The 24,717-nt window shown below is 34.1% G+C and overlaps 1 protein-coding gene across 5 annotated transcripts in view; it reads left to right on the top strand.

The window, feature by feature from the left end:
* The first annotated feature begins 612 nt into the window (after window positions 1-612).
* Window positions 613-24,717, top strand: part of LOC141460164 (trace amine-associated receptor 8c) — a 471,099-nt gene continuing 446,994 nt past the window's right edge. For 4 of the 5 annotated variants that reach the window (XM_074139888.1, XM_074139893.1, XM_074139892.1 and 1 more), the window contains exon 1: window positions 613-765. The gene's annotated coding sequence lies outside the window, so the exon portion shown is untranslated. The remainder of the gene's footprint in view (window positions 766-24,717) is intronic. The other variant, XM_074139887.1, reaches the window with a different exon arrangement.

Raw genomic sequence — 24,717 nt, 5'->3', positions numbered from 1 at the left:
CGCCCACGATTGGCGCACAAAAAAGTTCTTTTCCATCACGACAACGCACCAGCTCACACCTACCTCAGCAGTTGTGGTCGCAAAATTAATGGAAATAGGGTTCCAACTCGTTTCACATCCCCCCCTATTCTCCAGACTTGGCTCCCTCGGACTACTATTTGTTCCCAAATATGAAGAAATGGCTGGCGGGAAAAAGATTTTATTCAAACGAGGAGGTGATTGCAGAAACGAATGGCTATTTTTCAGACTTGGACAAATCCTATTATTCGGAAGGGATCAACAAACTAGAGCAGCGTTGGACGAAGTGTATAAGCCTAAAAGGAGACTATGTTGAAAAATAAAAAAGGTTTACCCCAAAAAATTAAGTAGTTTTTATTTTTGCACGGACTTTTCAAACGACCCTCGTACAAATGTATAGCTATATATTTGTGTAGATTAAAATATACTTCTTATTTTATTAAATTTGAGCTTAAGATTTTATAATTTTAAAACTATGCAATTTTGAAAACCAAAAACTATTGTTTACATTAAATTTGTGAAGTAATTTATGTCAGTGGTGTGTCAGGGCGCATGTACTTAGGGACCAACTGAATGGAAAGAGCCAGTCCGTTTGCCGCTACACACTTTCAGTGCTTGTTTAGAGTTGGCCCAAATCGTTACAGTTCCTTTCCCAATATTACTCGTCTAGCCCGCATTACACCCATCGAAGTTTGTTAAATTTTTTTTTTCTCTATTTCTTTAATTTTTGCAACAGACGCCAAGGCTGTTAGTAAACATTTTTTTAAAAAATATTATCTGTTTTGTAGAAATTTGTTGCATTTTATTATTATTAATTTTTTTTTTTAGAGGCTTCATCATTATTTTCCATACAATAATAGACTTCAAAGTTTCTTTCTGTTGAAGGAAATTAAAAAAGTCACATCTCCATTGCTAAGGTTTATATAAAATGATTTTATTTAATACAAACCTTGAATGAGTAATCTTAAATCTTGAATAATCTTTAATTCTTAGTAATTATCTTTAATTAAACAGAAGTGTTTAAATGATAAAACTGAGAGAGATCGCCACCAGGTAGGGTAGGACGGAGAAGCAAGTTTTTAAAACAAATTCATTTATCACTCTTTGTGAAAAATGAATTTTACTTTTGATTGCACAAGTGTTTTAGATTATCTTGAGGCTCAAGATTGCCTCTTCAGAGTTTTGTTTTTGTTACTTTTTTTAATATTGAAATTACTTACGATTTAGGAATTTTTTTAAAAAAAAACTTCTAGGCCTTATCTATAGGTTACTTTTACTCGAATCTATCCAAAAAACCTGAAAATCAAACTTAACCTAAATGGAATGTTAATTAGGTACATCTTTAAAAATAATTTGAACTTTAAAGATTAAAAAAGCTCTTACAAATTTTACTGATTCTAGCTTAACATTTGTAATAAAGAACCAAATATTTGTCAAGGGCGGAAATAATATTTTTTTTAGGCAATTTAAAAAAAGTAATAAAAACAAAATTCTGAAGAGGCAATCTTGAGCCTCAAAAAAAGATTATCAGACTTTTTAATTTCCATCAATTAAGTAGAGTTATTCCCTTAAAGAAAACAAAAATTACAATCTTTTAATGATTTCTTTATTAATAACTTATATTGATCAATTTTTCTTCGGCCCCATGATTAATAATTCACAGTTATTTATAGCTTTTAACTTGCACAGTGCACATGTTTTTTTAGCTTCTGGAACGGAGTTGTTTTCTTTCATATTTAGGCAATGGTATGAATTTTTAAAAAAATTTACATTAAAATGGTTTTATAAACGAATTTTTAAAATTTGATACTTTAATTTTAAATATTTCATATAGTTTCAGTTATTAAATTGGCAGATATGATGCAGAAACAGAGATTACTAAAGTTATGAATGGCAACGCCCTATAAAGTTAGCCCGTATTGCGGGGTAATGATCTTGTACCTTAAGAATTACGAATATTAATGAAAATTTTAGAGAAAATTTTACGATTATTAGAGAATTTTAATTTATTAAGTTTTATTTATTAATTAATCAAGTTCATTGTTAGTCAAATCTTTAAGCCTAGTGATTTTCCATTTTTATCAGTAATAGTGTACAACTTACCAATCATTTTTTTGGAATTCGATTTCTCACGTGAAGTTCATTTTTTTTCTTTTTTGAGTTCTAAAATTGAGAACTGACTTATAAAAAGAATTTCTAACTTTTATAACTGGTGAAAGTTCAGATTTAATGTTTCTTTAAGATTCTATCTTGGGACATTGTAATAGTTTGCTTAAACTCGGCCAACTGGAGCAAACTTTTCTTAATTGTTTTTTTTTCGTTTTGTTGCCATTTCCTCAACAGAGCTCTTTAAAAAACTGGGTGACTAAGGAAAAATTTATATGGTGAAGTTGATATACTAGCCGGGAAAAGATCAATTTAGAAGGGCAATAATTGCTCGTATTAATGAGAATTTTTTTATGTTTTTTTGCCAAAATTCTGAGAGTTCAAAAAAAAGTGCAATTATCAAGTTGTATTTTTTTTACTAATCTACTCTGAGTTTATTAACTTTAATGAAATTACGGGAGCGTCAATTTTCCTTAACATAGTTTACTACCTGTCTCCGGAATGTGATATCTCGTTACAGACAATAATGTTCAACACATTTAGTTTATAATAATTCTAACCTTTAACAAAAATCTTCAATTTATTTACAAAAATTGAGTAACAAGGTGGTGTAATACCAGATAGTTTTATTATAGCCCAACTCAGATCCTCGAGTTCCTGCAGTTCTGCAGATCTGTATTATCTCCTTATTTTCTTATCCTGTAAGATCTGCTCATTCACATTCCCTACTCCCAACACAGACCAACCCCAAAATACATGCAAATTAATTTGTAGTAACCAATTTTTTTAAACTCAAGAGACTCAATGCGATTAATTTTAGGCAAAAACTTTGAATGACGAAGATATGAGATTATCGCAATCTTTCTCCTATCTTAGAAAGTATTAAACCTTTACTTTTGCAAGCATTTTTGTTGTATCAACTTGTGTTACCGTGTTATTGAATTACAATTCTGAGAACTTTTTGGTTTCTTGATTTTCCTATTTGTCATGGACGCCTTTACCTCCTTTTTGATATTAAAGGCAATTTAAAGTTCAAAAAGTTAGAAATAAATTTGTTGAAGTCGATAGCAGACCAGTTTGTATTTGTTGATTAAAAAGATGTAAATTTTACGAAGTGCATTTCAACTTTAAATTAGATTTTTTTCTCTCTTTACATAAAGGAAGAACTGCTGCAGTTTACATTTCACAGCTTACTATTTTAAGAGAACATTCCATGAAACTACTGATGATGCCCTTAAAGCTTTTCATACTACTACTTTTACTTGCGAGATAGAATCTTAAGAGATAGAATTTCATTTATTAGCAACAGCTCCTTGCAGACGGATAAACCTATGTCAGAAAAATGCTTAATTTATATATTGTAATTATTGTGTTTATTTTCAAAAATAAAGCAATCTATCTATCTATCTGCTGATGCAAAATTAAGTTACCCTTTCTACAAACGCCGTGCAAGATTCATTTAAATCAAACACAAAGTATTTTTGTATAAATTGATAGATCTCCATTTTTAATAATTGTATGCCACCTTTCTTACCTTTACCTAACATAAATTAGTTGAAGAGGAAGTAAGTACCTACTTAGTCTCTATGTTTACGAGCCCTAGGTTCAGTTAGATCTTTATGTTCATTACCTGCTTAGTTTCTGAATAAGACGATATTAAGTGTTGGTTCTAGTACTGCCTTTTTAATTGGCTAGCGTTGTTTAGATACTGTTTATCTTTAGTTCATGCCATAAAGTCATGCCATGTTTAATGGCCCTTTATAAAAAGAACTCTACAGTTCTGTGATAATGCCACTTTGGTTTAATAATATTTATGATTTCCTCAGGAATTGATATGAAAGAAACCTTTCTGTAATTTATTACAACTTTCTCCATTTCAAGCTGTAGGATTTAATATCTATTTGTTAGGTCATTAGGGCAATTTTATTGCTAATATTACGAACTAAGTGATAATAATAACAGCATAAAATGAGTAATTCCAGTAATTCCACGATGGGACAGTGTATTAACTAAGATAAAATCCTGTGTTTAGTTTCACCTCACGTTATTGAATTTAATACTCTGCATTCCCTTTATCTTAACATGTATTGTATGCTATAGACCCCAGTAATATGTACACCTCATCCGACCGTTGGGCATTTGTTGTAAGCTTTCGTTATCTCTTCGTAAGATATTACTTAGCTTATATTTTATATCTTGTTATGAATAATAATAGCAGATTATTTTGTTGTTTTTATATTTTAACATATTTTTAACGCACTAAATTTATTATCTGTTTTTCTCAGAAAGTCTAGCGATAAATAACGCCTACTGTGTTTTCTAATTTTTGTTTTTACAACTAACTTTAGCATTATATTTACATTCTGCACACATCACTGATTTAATTTGTGAGCATGTAGCCACAACCAATGTTGATTCTGAGTGCAAGATGGCGCCGCTTCTTCCTCAGAACACCAAGATGAGTGGTGTCACATAGGAGTGCTACTCATAGTCTTATGATGGCCTCAATGGTTATTGTATTCTGGCCTTAGTGCATACTTCTAAGTCAGAGGTCGCCAAAGTAGTCTATATAGACCCAATGGGGTCTATTTAACAAATGTAGGGGTCGATCTGAGCCAGGGGGTCTAAGGAAAAACAATTTCGAACCCAATATAGCGAACCTTGCAAAGAAACACCAGGCACACCCATCTCATTAATTAAGAAACAATACTGTAGTTACTTTACTTATTTATAATTACTTATTATTTAATAAATATTAAGGTATTTAAATTTCAACATTAAGAAATTTTTCATAAAACTATTGTTACACAATGTTCTCCAACTTCTTATCTTGTTTCTCATCAGATTCTCATCTCCTAACCACAAGTAATTTCTTTATCGAAGCGATCTAATCTATAATACTTTATTAAATTACTTTAATAAATGTTTAAAAATCATAAAATAAATGTACAAACACAGTACCTAATAGATAGTTTTATTTTAATTAACTGAAAATTACTTTTATGGGTGTCGATGGAGTTTCGAAAAATTATATAGGGGTCCATTACCAAAAATTCACTTACATTCACTCAGGCCCTGTGAATAGGCCTGTAACCAGAGTAGTCTGATTTTTGCCCAAGCCTAGAGTCTCTTTGATTCTTTAATGATTAATGTGTAACACTTAAAGTTTGGATTTTAACACTCAAATGGATGATTTTGGAACCTCCATTAGGCATTTCTATCATTCATGCTAGACATTTTCTTAATGTAATTGGCGCAACTTATTTAAAACAATAAATAATTGAATATTACCGAGCAATTACACTGATTTAGTAATTGCTTTATCAAAAGGCAAATGGTTTGTTTCAAAGAGATATGTAAGACTTAAAATCACGTTACAAGTGTGGAAAAATAATGGGGGGTAGAAATTTCGATATATATAAAGAAGAAAGCTGTGCTGAAGAAATTTTTCAGGAGCTACTCTACTTCCCTCATAAACAACTTGAATAATGTGTAGTTGGGATCTTTCATTTACATTTTCTCTTTTCTATCTCTTCCTTTTTTTTTCTCTCTACTTTTATAGTGCCCAGACAAATTTTACTTCTGCATGATGCTTTTTCAGAAGCAGATAACCAAAAATACCAACACAAATGAATAAGGATTTTTATAAAACTGGGAGTGACTGGATTAATTCATATCATTAGGAAATTCTTACTAGGGAGGATACTAGCTGAGTGGATTTCAACGCTGAGATCACTGTTTCGAATCCAGTTGCTGGTTTTTCGATTTTTTGAATCTTAAAGCTCACTGTACGGTATTAGGCAGTGTTATCTGTAACGAAAGAACACTGTCTGAAAGGCCGGCAATGCACTGAAAAAAAGCTCAAAAGTTAACGCGCCTTAAATTAAAAAAGAAGAAGTTAATTCCATTATTTATAAACGTTTCTCACCTTACTCTAAATTAATTAAACGGAATCATTAATTGGTATAAAAGAATATATAATGAGATCATTTAAAAGGAATGACAAATTTATTTTCACCAGAGATACTTAATTGAAGTTTGCTTAATTAAAACTGTCCGGTAGGACAGTTGTGTAAAGGTTTATTGTGTTTTAAAATTAACGGCGAAAAACATCTTTGAAAGTCTATTTTGAATGTAAAATTCAGGTTCAGTTATAGAAAGATGTAAAAATAGTTATAGATGAAAGAAATATGTTCCACTTAAACCAGGAATTCAACCTGAAAATGAAATCTATTTGAAGGCTTTTGATTTAAATTGAATCCAATAAGTAAATTTCTCTATATTTATGTGGCCAAAGAGGTCGGGTTAATTTGTAACAAGAGTTTATTGAGTAAAAGAACTGTTGAGTTTCTCTTACTTCGGTTCGCAAGGTTCGAAACTCCGCATCTGTGAGTCCATATTATTACCGAACATTGTACTGTTTGTAAAAATCATAACATCAAACTTCATTTAATGCATTTATCTTCGAGTTTGATTTTAGCATCTCATTTAACCACCATCAATAATACTTTAAACAAGAAATATAGAAGGTATCTATCCAAAGCACTTCTTTTAGAAGTACCCTTGTGGTGCAAAACATTTTAAAATTAAAAGCTGTAGAGGTAGAATTAGTGAACTAAATTTTAATGAAACTTACAGAAGTCATTTTTGATAAAATCTTATTAAACTAGAAATCTTTTTGTCAATTTAAATCAGTCAGCCGTTTTCCTTCAAATCGTAGAGTTAGTTCTCCATTTGAATTTTATAATCACAAATGTGGTAAGACCGTACAGTTTACGAAAATGGCACTTAAGAGGGAAACCTAACCACCTTTCTATCTCAGAAGTGTCCATTACAAAATAAGACCTAGCCTTTATAAGCAATAGATACAATTATTTGTTCCAAAGATAGCAAGAAAGTAAAATACACAAAAATGGTTAATTCTAATAACAAATAACGAATAAAAAATTCATATTAAAATGTTCGTTCAATGAATTGAGAAAGCGCAGTTGAGATGGTTCGGATATGTAAGCAAGATGGAACAGGATCGGTTATCTTTGAAGATGGAGACTAAAATCTCTAGCAGAAGACCCTAGGAAAGAAGAAGGATCAGTTGGTTGGACAATGTTAAGAGAGGAATCAACTTGACGAGAATTAGGATGGGCAGAGTCCGAGAAGTCGTCTTTGGATAGAGACAAAATAGCGTTCTTTAAGACGAACCTCTATACCACAAGGTAGATGAAGTTGGGAATAATAATTAAAATATACAGAAAACAATACAAAAATGATAATATTGATAATTAATTATAAGAAAGTTATACATTACTAAACAAGGGATAATCAATTCTAAAAAGCTCTAATAATATTCTTATAGCGATAAGTTAAAGTAGAACTTAGCACCAAAGATAACAGCAGGAAAATAGAAATAGAAAAGCAAGTTTTGCTTTTTGCTTTGCTTTTGTTTTTTTGCTATTGGGTATTCATAAATAAAATATCTGTACAACAGCGATTATTCCTTTTATGAAGAGTAAAATATAGTTAGAAAAACCTAAAATTGGTTTTAATGATGTGTTGTAAACGACAACAATTTTGTGATAATTTCCTATACTAATTTTCATATTCATGCTGTGATGTCCAAAACTTGAGCATATATTTGTCGCCGTTTATTATGTTCATTTTGAAATGGTTTTAATGTGGGAATAATTAATGAGCCACAGTTTCACCTCTCTGCATGATTTGAATTTTGCCATTCCATAAGTTAGTACACTGTCACCTTCATTTTCAGCACTAAATATTCAGAATTGAAGTTATTTTCCATTTAATTACGTTATTGTTATATTAAAACAGCATGTTTTTTTTTTGACCTCATTAATACTTTTGATCATACATTTCCCTACGTACTACGACCCAACAATTTATTAAACCAAATTATAACATGTCATATTACAAGATTCTTTCGGATCAACGTTATAATGGATACATAATTTATAATTTAAAAGTTAATTTAAACAATTTATGTATTATTAAAAAATTCAACTTATATTTATTTGTTAATTGTGGAAAAATAGTTTCTTTACATGCCTTCATTACTGTACTTAATAAAACCAAAAATTATAGAAATAATTATTCAGAATTCTATTTAAATATAAAAAAATTAAAAGGCTTTTTTTTGATATAAAATCTCAGTTTCGTTTTTTAAATCTGTTATAAATGAAAATTGCATGACTAGCAATAGTTACACTTAAACTAGGCTGTTAAAAATGATAAGAATCGTTTTAAATTTGAATTATATTTATTAAAACCGTAGTTAAATTATAAACATACAATGCAAAATTAATATTACTGACTTTTTGTTGTTGCTTATTTTAAATTAATTTATCAATTCTTGCTTCAAAAGCATTAGTTAATCTCATAATTTGAACTGACGTCGAATCGGTTTCAAAATTGAAATTAAAAAGAATCTAATAAAAATAAAACTTATTCTAGCATTTTCATTCAGGGTTTGATCACATCCTGAATTTTGAAACAAAATTAAGGCAGAATCTTTTGTTTCTATTTAAATACAAATTATATCCAAAGTTTTGATCAGTGCATATTATTATTTAATTTTTCTTGTATTGACGCACTTAAATTTTATGCTGTTGAAAAAGATTTCTCATCTAAAATCAATAATTTTTTTTTTCTATGATTCATGAATGATTTTTAACTAAAGTATATATATATTTTTTCTTTGTCAGCTTTGCGATCCATTTAAGGATTTCAATGTGACCTAGTTTAATGGCTGTTTCAGGGTATCTTATTTGAAACTTTCAGGTCAATTATATATGTATCTTATATATTAGCATCTGTAGTCTGGTTTTTCTTCCATATTTGACTGAAAATTCAAAAATAAGATATTAGGGAAGGCTACAAAATTATTTATCTATCGCCTTCTTTGCCCAATTTAAATAATCGCTTCTAGTATGACACCTGAGACTATTTTTCAAGTCTGATATTTAATTTTTTTTTTTTTTGTAGTTTATAAAAAAAAAAAGAAGTCTATTAAATTCAAAGCATATCAACATGCATGGAAGGTGATTCAGACATTTCAGACGTGTTTAGAATTATTAACGAAATGTAGAGGAAAAGTTTGTAACATTTTCGTTTAAAGTAATGAATTTTAAATGAAAATTTTCTTAAAATAACGAATACCTCCTAAAGAACATTTTTTTGGGGTGTTTGAGTACGTTATAACTGTAAACATTTAAATTACTGATTTGATTTTATTAATTTACTAGCATCTATTTACTATTAAGTTTAGTAGAAAAGCAAACTCTATAGAGGAGTGGGCAACAATGGGAGAGTCCTTTGCCCAGAAATGGGCTTAAATCCATAATCATTTATAATACCAGTTTTATTAGAAGAATAAATATTTTTTCTGCGTTAATTTTTTATTGTTCGATAATTTTTAAGAGTGAAATTTGTTTTTCTTATCATTACCGAAAATAATATTGGACACCCGAAAGGCTATCTGTTTAAGGAACATCTCATCCATGACAAAGAATCAGACATTCAGCCCTTTTAAAAAATTCTATTATTTTAATTAAAAGTTATTTTCTTGCCCGTCATGAGAAGGTTAGAAAAATTTCAAATGCTCGTATAAAAGTCGGGAATTCCTTTTATTCCCTTTTCATATGGCTGCCAACACATTTCTAAAAAAGAGTAATATTTCCCTTTCTTCGTGTATACGTGTATATAACGCAAGAAAAAACACAGCTTTAGTAGATTTTAGTAGACATTTTTTCTCCCTTCTTACTGAGAAAATATCTTTTTTTCTGACTTGTTTCTTTGCTTTAGTTTCAATAAGTTAGTGTTGTATTCACTTTTATTAGGGTTTTTGTTTTGCTAACCCATAGTACATAGATAGATACAGTTTTTATTAGGCCAAGGAATATTGTATAGTTATACTTAATATATTTTGCCATGCGACAAAAGTAATAATGAAAGAAATAACATTATTTTGTAGAATTTATCTTGACATATGTCTGTTTAAATCTAGCTATTTTTCCCTTCCAATATTTAGAATGAAGTTTCTACTATAAATACATATTTGGAAGTACCCTGAATACGTGAAATATGTTGTCTGGTTGTATGTTAACTGCGCGATTGATTGAACAAGATAATTCAAAATGAAATGTTAGTAAATACTTGAACCTATAATTACTGTTTTCATTTTATTGTCGGTTTTATATTTCTGTTTTATCTTTTGGTTATGTAAAAAAGTGACTTCATTGATTTTAATTTTTTTAATTTTTGACAAATTCTTTTCAAAAATTCCTCCAACAATTTTCTTTATTTGAATGCTTCATAAAGCCAAATCGATTACCTCCATAAAACAAAAAGTTTAGAAAAATGAGAAACTAGTATAATATTGTTTTTTAAAATTCCTGGTAAACAATAGATTCAAATGAACGATCTATACTGTATTGCTGCAGATGTATCTTTTATCTTAACGACATAATAAAAGTATAAGATGGAATATATCATTATTATGAAGAGGAGGGGTTGATGTTGGAAGCCACAGACCCTGTAATAGAATCTACGCCAGGGGGGCAGAGTGGGCTGGAGGGGGAAATGGAGGCCCTCCGTGCCGCTCTGTCCGAATTACCGGCGGGAGTAGGATATCCCAAAGGAGAGAGGGTGGAAGCGATGGAGGTTTCCGTGGGCGAACTCCCGGGTGGAAGCGGACCCTTGCCCCAGAGGCCTAGCGGCCAGGAGCAAGAGTCAGGATCCGCTGAAACACGGGGGGGAGCCGCGGGAACTCGAGACGTCGCCCCGCCCACCTTGGACGCTTAACATGGTGCTGAAAGTGGTGCAGGCAAACCTTCACCACGCCAAGGCTGCTTCGGCCGTGGTGTGTAGGAGGTTTGACAGCGAGGGGCTAGATTTAGCCCTACTGCAGGAGCCATGGTACCATGGGGGGTTTGTCCGGGGTCTTAAACCCAAATTGGGGAAGACACTATACAGCAAGTCTGCTAGTAGACCCAGAGCCTGTATAGTGCTTAAGTATGGAATTGGATGTACACTTATACCGGAGCTATGCTCTGGAGATTTTGTTACAGCTCTTCTAAATATCATCACCGAGGGAGGACCAAGAAAACTTGTGGTTTGCTCGGCCTATTTTCCCGGTGATGAGGACTGCCTTCCATCTCTGTTAGGCGACATTGTTGCCCACTGCCGGAGAGAGAGATTGCAGCTGATACTGGGGTGTGACGCCAACGCACACAATACTGCATGGGGGAGCACCGACGACAACGCCAGAGGTAAGTTACTTTTAGAATTCATTTCTGGTGAGGGGCTGCATGTGTCTAATATAGGATCAGTCCCGACTTTTGTGACTGCAACTAGGAGGGAGGTGTTGGATTTAACTCTAGCCACGCGTTGCATGTCAAATACCGTAGTTAATTGGCATGTATCGAACGAGCCGTCTTGTTCCGATCATAGGCATATCAGATTCGATATATGCGTCCCGCCCCTGGTTATCAAGAGGCTGCGAAGCCCTAGAGAAACCCACTGGGCGGGATTTACTCAAGCGCTCACAGAGTCCCTAACAAGCTTTAAGGTTGATGTTAGAAGGACGGAGAGCATCGAACAGGCAGTGGTCCATATTAATGAGGCGATATTAGAGGCCTATCAGGATAACTGCCCGGAAAAGATCAGACCACAAAGGTCGAAAACAGTCTGGTGGAATAGTCACCTCGAAAAGAGGAGGAAAGAGGTGAGAAGGCTGTTCAATAAGGCCAAACATAACCAGGACTGGGACTCATATAGACAAGCTCTGACGCAGTACAACAAGGAGATAAGGAAGGCCAAGCGAAGCGCCTGGCGGTCATTCTGCGAGGACATTAAAGAAACCCCTGAATGCGCCAGAATACATAGAGTCTTGGCGAAAGAAGGTACTGCGGGCAGAGTAGGTTTCATGGCTAAAGATGATGGAACCTACACTAAGTCGATGGAGGAAACCCTGGAATTACTCTTGAGTGCTCATTTTCCGGGGTCCACTCGACTATCAGCCTCGGGTTATGAAGAGGTCAGCTCGGAGGTGCCAAAAAGGCCTTCAAGAGCGGATTGGAAGATTGCGACGCACATCGTTCAACCAAATAGGCTGCGGTGGGCGATCGCAAGGTTCCAGCCCTTTAAATCCCCGGGGCCGGATGGAATTTACCCAGCCTTTCTACAAAAGGCAGGGGAGGTGCTAATGCCCTTCCTGTGTAGAATCCTCAGAGGCTGTTTGGCTTGGAGGTTCATTCCTGAAGTATGGCAAAGGGTGAAGGTCGTGTTCCTTCCTAAGGTTGGGAGATTAGGGGACCAAACACCGCAGTCATTCAGACCGATTAGTCTGTCGTCCTTTCTGCTTAAAACATTGGAAAGGCTTTTAGACAGACATATTCGGGACGAAATCCTAAGAATTCAACCCCTTAGTGATCGTCAATATGCCTATCAGGCAGGCAAGTCTGTGGACCTTGCATTAGATGATTTTAATAGGCTACTTCAAAAGTCCCAAGAGGACAAAGAATTTGCGATGGCCGCATTTTTAGACATACAAGGGGCTTTTAATAATGTCTCGGCTATGTCGCTGATTGATGCCCTGTCAAGGAGAGGCTTGGCGCCAACCATCTGTCAGTGGATTAAGTCTAACCTATTAGGCCGCATTGTTATGGCCACGTTGGATAACTGTTCGGTAGAGGTCAGAGTGGTGAGGGGTTGCCCGCAGGGGGGAGTTTTGTCACCCCTTCTGTGGACGATTCTGGTGGATGATCTCTTAGCGAAAATGACGGCGGAGAGTTTCTATTGTCTAGGTTTCGCGGATGACCTGGCAGTAGTGGTTAAAGGACGATTCGCTCATACGGTCTCGGGGCGCATGCAAAGAGCGCTTAATATTGTGGATAGATGGAGTAGAGCGGAAGGTCTCTCCATCAATCCTCATAAAACTAGGGTTGTTCCCTTCACGAGGAGGAGGAATCTGGGTGGATTGGAGCAACCAACTCTGGGGGGAGTTACTATCCCCCTGTCCATGGAGGCCAAATATCTTGGGGTTATCTTCGATAAAAGGCTTACATGGAATTCACACATAAATATGATTTCCCACAAGGCTAAGGTTTCCTTAGGATGCTGCAAAAGGCTGTGTGGGAAAAGTTGGGGATTAAGCCCTAGGATGACGCTCTGGATCTATAAAAGTGTGGTTAGACCCATGGTGTCACATGGGGCGGTGGCGTGGTGGGCGAAAACCTTGCAGGTGGGGGGAATCCGAACACTCAGTGGTATTCAAAGGCTGGTTTGCCTGAGTGTCACTGGGGCCATGAGGACTTCCCCTACTGCGGCCTTGGAGGTTTTATTAAATTTGCCCCCATTGCACATATATATTCAAGGCGTTGCAAAGGCCGTTGTCATTAGGCTTATGACAGGACAAGCCCCCATTACCGTTAGGCATGGAGGAGCGTATCAAGAGTTATATGAGGAGCTGGAGGCCGACCCAATTCTGGGCCTGCCCTCGGACTTTATGACTCCCAAATATAACTTCTACAAGCCTTTCAAAGTCTGTATTGGGGACCGGGAGGCTTGGAAAAGTGGACCCCCAGTTGTGGGAGATTCAATGTGGTACACAGATGGCTCCAAGTTGGAGGAGGGAGTAGGAGCGGGAGTGTACGGGGCGAAACCGAAATGTAGCTTTTCGGTTAGCCTAGGAAAACTAGCTACAGTTTTTCAGGCTGAGCTAGCTGCAATTAGGTTCTGTGCTACCGAGATTAAAGGGCGAAGAATTATTAACTCTAAGGTCGTAATTTTCTCGGATAGTCAGGCTGCTCTACGGGCAATTAGTTCCTACCAGGTCAATTCAAGGCTGGTTTGGGACTGTCTGGGTGCCCTGAAGGAAATTAGTGACCAGAATATGGTCTTTCTAGTTTGGGTACCTGGACATTCAGGACACAAGGGGAACGAAGTGGCAGATTTATTGGCCCGGGAAGGCTCTGCGGGACACTTCGTTGGCCCGGAGCCCTGCTTTGGGGTTTCGAAGTGTGTTAAGTCTGCGGCCATCAATGCATGGGTGCAGAGTAAGGCTCAGGAGTGGTGGCTTGCTACCACTGGGCTGCGACAGGCGAAGGAGTTCATCAGAGGCTACTCGCCGAGGCTGACCGCAGAATTAATCCGTCAAGGCCGTGGGGCTATAAGGATAATTGTAGGCCTATTAACGGGCCACTGCAGGCTCAGAAAGCACATGCATCGCATGGGCCTGGCAGATGATAGCCTTTGTAGGTTCTGTCAGGAAGAGGAAGAAACTGCACTACACGTGTTGTGTCAGTGTGAGGGGCTCGTATGGCTAAGGATGTTACTTCTCGGGGAGGAAAAACCAAGGCCTGAGAGCTTTACCCAGGAGCCACTCTCCAGAATTAAGAGTCTGATTAAACGGACGGGTCTGGAGGGTGAGCTCTAAAGTCGGGGAGCCACAATAGATCCATAGGGGTCGCGGTGGCGCAGGCCTTGAGGCCACCCAAATTTAATCTAATCTAATCTAAATAATCTAATCATTATTATGCTTCTGTAGAAATCAGAATGCAACTAAATTAATCTCTTTCTTTGTGATGGGACAACGATAATAACCAGTTTATCGTTATTTTCTCGTATTACATTAAAAAGCAAAGTCTATATAAATAAGAAGTAGTCAATTGCGTTGTATAAAGTGATTTAACAAAAATTTTTATTACAATTTACAATAGAGTATGGAGAGACAGTGGCTTCTGAAATAAATTATTCATTTTTTAATGACTAAAAAAAATTGGTCATTTAGTAGTGTTAATACTTAATATCAGCAAAATTTGTTTTGACTATTGTACAGTTAGGTGTCAATAAAGTGTTCAGAGATTAAAATTTAATAAAATTCAGAAAGTAGAGTTAATCGATTTGGCAGTGAAGCATTCATATGTCGTATATATTAATTTAAACATGTATTTATTTGATATTAAAGATTATTATTAGAAAGATCCTGCAATAGCCATAAGAAAACTTCTAGCCCATCTTTTATCCCTTAGAAAATGCTACAAGAGATGGTGGATTGAAGTTTAATAATGAACAGAACTGTGAAAACATTACTTTTATACACAGAGAAATTACCTGTGCTCTGGTAAATTAAAATAGAATTTCTCACCTGCAAATGTTGTCCGCTAGCTTGGGATGTTTATTGATAAAAGCCTGACTTGTAATCGTCACTTCAGAAAGAAAGAAACTCCTTAAGGCCTTTGAACTTGGATGTTGTAACGACTTAAATTAAAAAAACAAATTAAAGTTTCTTTTTCTGTAATGACCTGAGTTCTAAGGCTGCCCTTAAAACTCATTTCAAAACATATTTGACTTTTACTCACATTATTTGTGAAAACGTACATTTTATTGAAAATACACATTTGAACGAAGTTCAATTCTTACCAAAACTGCCCTGAAAAAGAAGTCTTCTGGTAAAATTATTTAAATCAAAATTATAAACCTACGCACATGAAATTTAAATAAATAACGCCTTAAATAAGTAACCCATTTTAACATATTCTTGGAAGTCTGGGATCCTGACAACAAATACAATTTTAGTCTACGTGTTATCCATTTTTACGTTTTCATCGAACACTTTTCCTTTTTCATTGTATTTAAAAGAGCAGTTAGAGAAAATGATTAATGGGTATCATTATTAACGTGCAAATCGATTGATCGAACTGAAGCTGGGACACATCATGGGCTTTTATTATTTACTTAGAAGGGATTTGTATTGCTTTAAGGATGAATATAATTTAAGAAAAATCAGTACCATAATTAAATGTAGAGGGAAAACTGTTAAACCTTAATTCTAGACCATACAGTAAGGAGAGTTCCGATTTATGTTCCTTGTGCAATTTAAACCAAAAAGAAAAGTGGTAAACATTTCAGTCTGTCCTGTTTAGAGTGAATTTAGTATCAGGTATTTGGGGAAAGGAGAGCTCACACAGGCAGAACTGATAGATGTGCTAAATGGTAAAGACTGGGACAGTCTATGTAAATACGTTAATGCAGCCAGTCGATATAAAATTTGTTTAGTTTCTGAAATTAATTAGGGTGAAGGGACCAGTAATTGACTGGGCACCAGTAATTGACATACCAGAAATAAACTGGTATTATAAGGGATATGAGCCGTTTTTAGTGGTGATTCTTTCAATTTCGTTATTGAGAAGCCTTTGGGCAGCAGTTCCAGAAAAATATTAATTATTGGATAGGTTCCTTGGTATCAGTGGAAGGTTATTTGTGTTAAAAGTTCAAAATCAAGGGAAAAACAAGCCGTTGCTAAGGAGGATTGATAAGAAAATAATTTTTCTTTTTTCTTATTTTTCGTTTATTTGTTCATATATTCGTGTGGTTATCAATGTTCTGTTATAATTAGTATTACTTGTAGATTTCATTTATGTAGTTTTTTTTTTAATTATAAGAAGCATTGAGGATTAAAATGGGGCTGTCAATCACTGGTCCTTGAAACGGCAATCTGCCCAGTAATTGACATGTATGTCAATTACTAGTCCTACAGCTTTTTTGTTTGAGACCAGTGATTGACTTCCAGGGAAAATGATAAGACAGGTTGGTAAATTTTATTATAATTAAAAATTCAATACATTGTAAAATAAAATCATTGATAAAAAATATCGGCAACATAAAATAAATAGTAAAACTTCCAACAAAATATGTTTAAATTAATGAATTTGCAAATGTACGCCTTATTTCAAGAGGGCATGCAGAATGATTATTCTGTAGAGAACAATGTATGAACAACAAACTGGAATAGTCGTGATCGCCGAACAGCTTCCGAGGCCTACGTGCCTAATAAAAACGACGCCCACGTAACGGAGTTGGAAAATCTCTCATTCTCCCTCAGTTTTGGGTCCTAGCCACATGACAAAGAAGAAAGGGAGGAAATGGCTGAACCATAGAATTCCATCAAAGAAAACGGCCAGAGGGAAAATGAAGCTCCCTCAAGAGAAGTACCAGGTGCGAAATCAAACATACGTGGAGAGTTGGTGACTTTGTGATGTTTGTGATGTTACCGATAGGACAATTGTGTAAGGGTTTATCGTCAAAAGCTGCATAAAAAAGGGTAAGGTTGAAAAAATATTAGATTATTTAGGTTTGCCTATTTAAAAACTGATTGTAATTAATTATGAACAAGACTAATTTTTGTTATAAATCCAATTGAAAAAGTGATTTAGGAGATTTAAGTGATTTATTTAGATTTAAAAGTGATTTTGAATGCATACCTTATGTCGTTTCATGAATGTATTTGTATGTCAAACACTGGTCCCACCGAAAATTCGGTATGTCAATTACTGGGTCATTGACATACTTTCAAAAAAAATCATTTTTGGTTGACATAAAGATCGAATTTACTGCTTTTAAAATATTAATAAAATAAAATACATCCTACTGGAGCGGTACAATTTTACAACCTACACCTGGAGCCAAAATAACGGAAGTTATTCTATCTTAAACTCGAATTTTTTCTTAAGCAGTCAATTACTGGTCCCTTCACCCTATTAAGAAATAAAAGTAATTTGGTTTAATTATGGTTTTATTATTATTTTTATTTTTAATAATTTTTTCTTTTTTTGCCTTTTTTCGGCATTGGCTTTTGCCATGCAGCCAGCATCGTCTAGGTGCTTATCACTAGAATATCACTCACTCTCCATTCTTACTTATAAATACATTCGCTTAACTCATTCATCCCTCTACTCTATACAACTATTTACATAAACATTACAGCTAATGGATGGATCAGTACTCTATATCCCTGCCATCCTTATAGCTTAACCGAAATTAAAATCACGTAATCCTTCTCTAATCATTTTCTGGCATTCATTCTAATCGGCTCTAACTACATTCATATTTCATTCCTAGGTCTGCTATAGATTTAAGCACATAGATGTTGGTGGAGAATATTATGTCTTCGTAACGAAATGGTGCATCTAAATACCTGTATATGTCGTCAAACATTCGTTTCCTTTCTACCACATAACGTGGACATATCATTATTATATGTTTGAAATTCTCCTTCTCATTGCAATCTACGCAAAGAGGAGAGGGACCTTTTGTTGATCCTGTGAAGATACGATCCACACACAGCGCGTGGTTCGCTCTCAGCCTGCTTATTGTCGTAACAACCCATTTATTAGTGACAGTTCCCCTTAAACCATGGTTGTCTAGGTAACTGATCTACCATAGTTTTGTAGAATCTCCCTTTATTACCATTACTGTAATCTGTCTGCCATTTTTGTAGCGCTGCTTTTGCAATTATACACTTGATGTCGGTGTGTGGTAATTTATAATTAGCCATTACCCCACTATTTGTGGCTTCCTTTGCAAGTTTATCAACAATTTAATAATGTTCTTATTCCTCTTAGAATATTATTTTCTCTTAATTAATTATTTTTATGTTCACATTTAGGCAGCTCTACCTTTTTTATAGTTTTTGTTTTTATATTTGAGTTTATGAGTTTAGTTTAATATAACAACTCCCGGCAGACGGTTAAGCTTTCAGTTTAAATTTTGTAATTTTATTTTTTAGGTTTACATTTTCTATTTAAATAAAGCTTTCTACTACTACTATTGTATTTCACTTCCTAAACTTAATGGATGACAAACCAAGTTCTGGTACTCCGAAAAAGCTTGTAAGTTTCGCATTTTTGCGGATTGTATAGATTTTCTTCAACAGTCCGAAAGTGGTTCTCTAATAGTTCCTTTCCCAAGAATTCAATACTTATTTCTTCAGCGGATATCAGAAGTTCAGTTTTCCAACCCATAAAGCATCAGCGAAGATCTGCATTTATAAATTGTAGTCACGAAGTTATTATAACAGATTAATAATAATCAAGTTAACAAATCTGCGAGAGTTTTCATTATTATTATTTTTTTTTTGAGGATTCTGAAATCAAATTTTACCACCAAAATTCCAAACCTTATTGTTTAGTATTTATGCAAACAATTCTGTCCAATGATTTTTTGGTAGTTTTAGTAAGGTAATGGCAAACACAAATGTAGAGGCAAATAATTTTTTTTTAGTTTTGGCTTGCTGCCAAAAGTGGGACAATAAAGTACATTTCGTTTCATACAAAGTAAAAACAAATCGTCACATAATTTTTTATTTGCAAAAATCTTTACTGCCTTAGATATTCTTTTATAAACCTTGTTCTTGCTCTTCGTGTAAACAATAATTGTAAAATGAGTAAAAACTTACTTAGAGGGGCTCTCAACTGTCTTGATTGTAAATATTAATATGATCTAATATTATAGAGATAGTTTGTTAGCTGGCGTGTGATTTTTTTTTGGAGTAGTTACTCAAGTAATTGAGAGAAGTTTAAAATTGAGTGCAGCCTTGCTTGAGCCCACTTTGGGAGTTTGCTTACCGAGTTTAGTGGCATGGACTAAGTTTGACCGAGTATAAACCAATATGTGGTGTGTTTTCTCTGTATCGAAGTTCCCAACACGCTTCATTAAACTTTATTATTAAATTTATCAACAACATTTAATTTATTTATTAAGTAATAACTCAATATTTGTATTCTACAATTAAAAAAATACGAGTGAACACATCTTTTATCATTTTGTGTAAAGAATTGGTATTTATTTATGTTTGTTCAATACATATTTCTACCTCGTTTGGTGTTAAGATTTGATTAATATACAAAGTGCAAATTAGTAATTGTTCTGTCAGTTAAATGAACTAAGAAAAATATGTTTCTCTTGGATTAAATAATATATCAGCTACTAGTATAATTGGACAAAGAAAAGAATAGAAAATAAAGGGAAACATAAAAAGACTCATTTTCTAAAAAATTTATGCCTTAAATTCTTAGAGAAAATTATTATTTTTTACTCAACCCTAAAGTTCAAACCAATTATAATAATTAATAATAGTAAATCAATAATAATAATATTGCAATAATAATAAAGAATGCCGGCGATGCAATGAACTAAAATCCGGGCACCTTAGATGATGATGCGCCTTAATAATAATAATAATAATAAAATAAGCAGTGTAAGAATGGCTGTTCACCAAGCCGTGGAGGGGTCATGTTGTTATTAATAAACTATTTCATGCCTAAATTAAGACAATTTTAGAAATTATTTCCATGATCATGCTGAGCATTCCTTGTTAAAACAAAAGTAACTGATGCTAAATTCACATCTGTGAATTTAAGTGCATTCATACCGTGAAACAGGAAGACTGTGGGATTCCTGCAGGTCGAGGTTCTGGAAAAGCGTGTCATTGGACCTGCACCAATTCAGGTATTCAGGACTATGTTAGCCACTTCAGGAATTATGAGAGGTACTTAATTAAGGGGACCTGGAGAGCCTGGATGATAGATAGTATATAATATGCCATTTAAAGCCAAAAACTATACACCTCGTAATAAGCTATTGCGACCATTTGACTCAGCCCAGATTACCTTTATCGACACAACCAAGTGGCTAGAATGAGTCTTAACCTGTGTATGACAGATTCAACTACGACTAGACGGTGCTCACCGATAGAGGAGTCCAACACCTTTACATCTGCTGCATGATAAGGACTAGAGCACGATAATGATGAGGGGAATGGTCACGACCAAAAAACAACCACCTTCAAAGTTCAGGAGAGAAAAAACCGTCCTGTAGGCCTTGGAGTGGTACCGTAACATTTACAACCCAACAACAAAAAGAGGTGACCTTGAATACATAACCCATAGTTGGCAAATTTCTAGGTACCAATATTTAGTTCTGAATTGTCAAGTATAACTTATTAAGTTTGATTGTTTTTATTTTTTAAATAGACACATTTTTTTTTTTAAATATCCTTTTATTGAAATTTACACCTGTACCTACAGGGTACAATAAGTAAATGTGATAAGTGTATAAATAAATAACGTGGGAGACGTGAATGACGGTCATCCAGCGATGGCCGCCATTGGTCACCCAGGAGGATTGGAGGGTAGCGTAGTTGAAGACAAGTTTGCAGCTAAAGGGTTGGGATGAAATGAGAGTTTTTGATGAAAATTTTTATAACGGATTTTGGCAAGTTTGGAGATGAGTGGAATTTGGAGATCTGCATGTATTGTGTGGTTGCTAACATTAGAATGGAGCGTCTACTATGCGGCGGAGTACGTTTGGATTGGAGTGTTTTGCAGTCTATTGATGTTTGATTTTTTAGCTGTTTCGTAAAGTTCGAGTCCGTAAGTCCGAGAAGAGTCGTCGTTTGTTCTGTAGTGAGAGTTTTGAGCGTTTGCCAAGTAATCGGGCTAGAAGTTTGCTTAGTTCGGTACGTTTAAGTCTCGTATGGGGGTTCCAGGTAAGTCTTTTGTCTAGGTACATTCCAAGGTACCGCACATGGTCGGCAGGTGGGATAGGTGTATGATGTCAGAAGACAGATGATGGAGTTTGTCGTTTGAGTGTGAAGACTATGTATTTAGACTTAGTTGGGTTAATTTTTATACGCCAGTTTTCTAACCAAGGTTCTACTGAGTGAAGGTGGGACTGTAGTGAGCGTACTGCGAGGATAGAGTCAGTGTGTTTATTGTTTATCTCGTTACCATACCAACCATTTATTTCAGTATTATTTTATTTTGTAATATTTTTCTTTTGTTGACCTTAGACCAAATATTGTATTTTCTAATGAGGGATTGTTTTCTTACTCTTGCGATTACAACAATCCCCTTTGGCTGGTGACTCAATTTCCACATTCGCAAGAAAGAGATTCACTTTCGTACTAGTGATACAATTAACTATTTAGACAAGTTTTCTACACTACCGCAAGAAACACATTCATCTTTTGCGTAAATGACTAAAAATTATTGAATATTTATTTACAAAAATAATAAAAATAAGCAAAAAAATAAAACATAACCCCCCCAAAAAAACTAAGGTTATGACTGAAGACAAGAGAACTATAGTACTAAACTAAAACGGTAGTCGCCTATTACACTTGGATGGAAGAGTAAAAAAATACAAGTTTGTCCCTGTTTTGGTTGTTGATACTGCTTGTTTCACACTATACACACGCATTGCTGGTATTGCTTGTATAGCCTTAAGGCGCTTCTAAGTGGGCGCTCTCTTCTTCTGCTTGGTGTTTTCTTTATCCTCTTTTCCTTTTACACTTTTCTTCACATTGCCGATGCTACATACCACGTACTTTCAACACTATACACACTTCAGACTTCCTTCTTGTCCTTTGTATTATATTTTTCATCCTTTTTTTTATGCTGTGCTCTACTGCAAACCCTCCATGATCATTCCTCCATCTTTTCTTCTATCCACTTACTCGTTATCTAACAATAATATTTTCTTGTCGCAGATAAAAAGAATTTAAACAAGATTAGTTCTTGGTTTAGAACAGATGCACTTTGTTAGTATCTCTAGCTAAGCAAATTAGGTTCTAAACGAAATTAGCATTCTTATTTATCAATATTGTTTTAAAAAAACAGAGAAATACTTTTTTCCCCATTGAATGAAACAAAAATGTTATTTAATTTATTAATTTTTTTTACTAAAATGTGGTGGAAGTCGATTATTTCTAAAATCGTACCTGGGGACTAACATAAATACTGTATTAACTCTTAGCGGCTAGGTGGGTTAAAAACTGTCCCACCTTTTGCTGCATGGTGGGATATATTTTAACCCACCTCGAAAAGTTGAAGTTATTCATACATACAGCTTAATATGTTATTTAAAGTTTTTCATTCAGTTGGCAGTGCTATGCACCAATGGTAAATAAGTGAAAAACAAATTGTATATCAATTATAAACTTGACCGATAGTAAAAAATGGTGGCACCGCATAGTGTTCTATTATTTGGATGCAGCTGTTGTTAACTCATATATTGCTTATAAAAAATTGGGTCAAAACATGGACTTAAACATTTCAAGGAACAGTGCGCTGAAGGACAGTGCTGTACTGTCTGCAAAGTTCCGCTTGTTTTGGACCATCAGTTGTGTTTGAATGAACATCATATAAAGCATTAGTTGCATAGTGGTATTATACAATACCAGTGTCCTACACTAATATAGGACTATTGGAATGTTATTAATTTTTTTCTTTTCTTTTTTTTCTCATTTCGAGAGTAATGATTATTTGAGAGGGATGATTACATATGTAAAATAATGGAAATAAATGTTTATTTCCATTTTTTTATAATAAAAGAAATTCTGTGCAACTAGGGCTTTTATTTTCTTTAAAATCGTCTACCTCAAAGAGTTAACTTGAGTCAAGAAATTAGTGAATGTGTTCTGTAAGCAGCCATGCTTGAACAATAGGCAAACAACAACTATCAAACCAAACAAGCAGCATTAAGAATTTCAAGCAACACTGTAAATTGTTCTTTTAAAGAACCTTATACTATATTTATATAATTTTTCTTAAAGTAATCCTTTCTCTTGCTGGTACAAACACTCATCCTCCCGCATGTAGATTATTGCTGTCTTGTTTAGCCCAAGAGCTCTAAAAACTCGAGTGTCCGTTTCATTTTTGATGTCAGAAGAGATGAACATATTTACTCCTTATTACCACCGGCTGAACTGGCTAAATGTTTAAATATTTTTTTTTTAGGTGTCTTTATTTATTTTCTGATTAGAAATAGAGCTCCAGATTATCTGTATACACTATTAAGTAATAAAGGACAGTTAAACTTTAGATCTACTCGACAAGTAGATACAAAGTTATATACGCCTACAGCTAGAACTGTAACTTATCAAAAATTCTTTTCACTTAAAAGCATGTAAGTTATGGAACTCTGTTCCGATAGATTTGCTCCAGATTATCTGTATACACTATTAAGTAATAAAGGACAGTTAAACTTTAGATCTACTCGACAAGTAGATACAAAGTTATATACGCCTACAGCTAGAACTGTAACTTATCAAAAATTCTTTTCACTTAAAAGCATGTAAGTTATGGAACTCTGTTCCGATAGATTTGCTCCAGATTATCTGTATACACTATTAAGTAATAAAGGACAGTTAAACTTTAGATCTACTCGACAAGTAGATACAAAGTTATATACGCCTACAGCTAGAACTGTAACTTATCAAAAATTCTTTTCACTTTAAAGCATGTAAGTTATGGAACTCTGTTCCGATAGATTTGGGTGCCAAGTCTGTCAAACATTACTTGTATGAACATCTACTGGAAAGTTATGAAAATCTATGATTTACCATTATTATTATTACTTCTTTGCTCTAATTGTTATTTTTATTTATCATTTTCCCTCCACTTGTTATCACTATTATTATTATAGTTATATAATTACCATATTGTTATTTGCATATAAAACTGTAAATAGTGGTCTAATTCTTTTCTTGTTAGTTAAAATTTTTTTGTTTATGAATTTTTAAAAAATGAAATTTTAGTTTTCTTTCTTTTTCTGTATAATATTTTTGAGAAAAATGAAGTCAAAGTTTTTGGAAAAAATTAGAAACTTGCTATTTCTTATGTTTAGGCCTCAAAATGAAACAATTGATATCATTATTTTGGAATACAAATTAGCTTATTTAAAAGGAAATTTAACCTTCTTTCCAATGAGCTTATTGAAATCGCTTTAGCTTTAGTAGGT

The sequence above is a fragment of the Rhodnius prolixus genome, unplaced genomic scaffold (genome assembly GCF_049639745.1).
Source record: "Rhodnius prolixus isolate KJV_2025 unplaced genomic scaffold, Rpr scaffold_6, whole genome shotgun sequence".
NCBI lineage: Eukaryota > Metazoa > Arthropoda > Insecta > Hemiptera > Reduviidae > Rhodnius > Rhodnius prolixus.
This window is presented reverse-complemented; position numbering and strand designations above follow the sequence as displayed.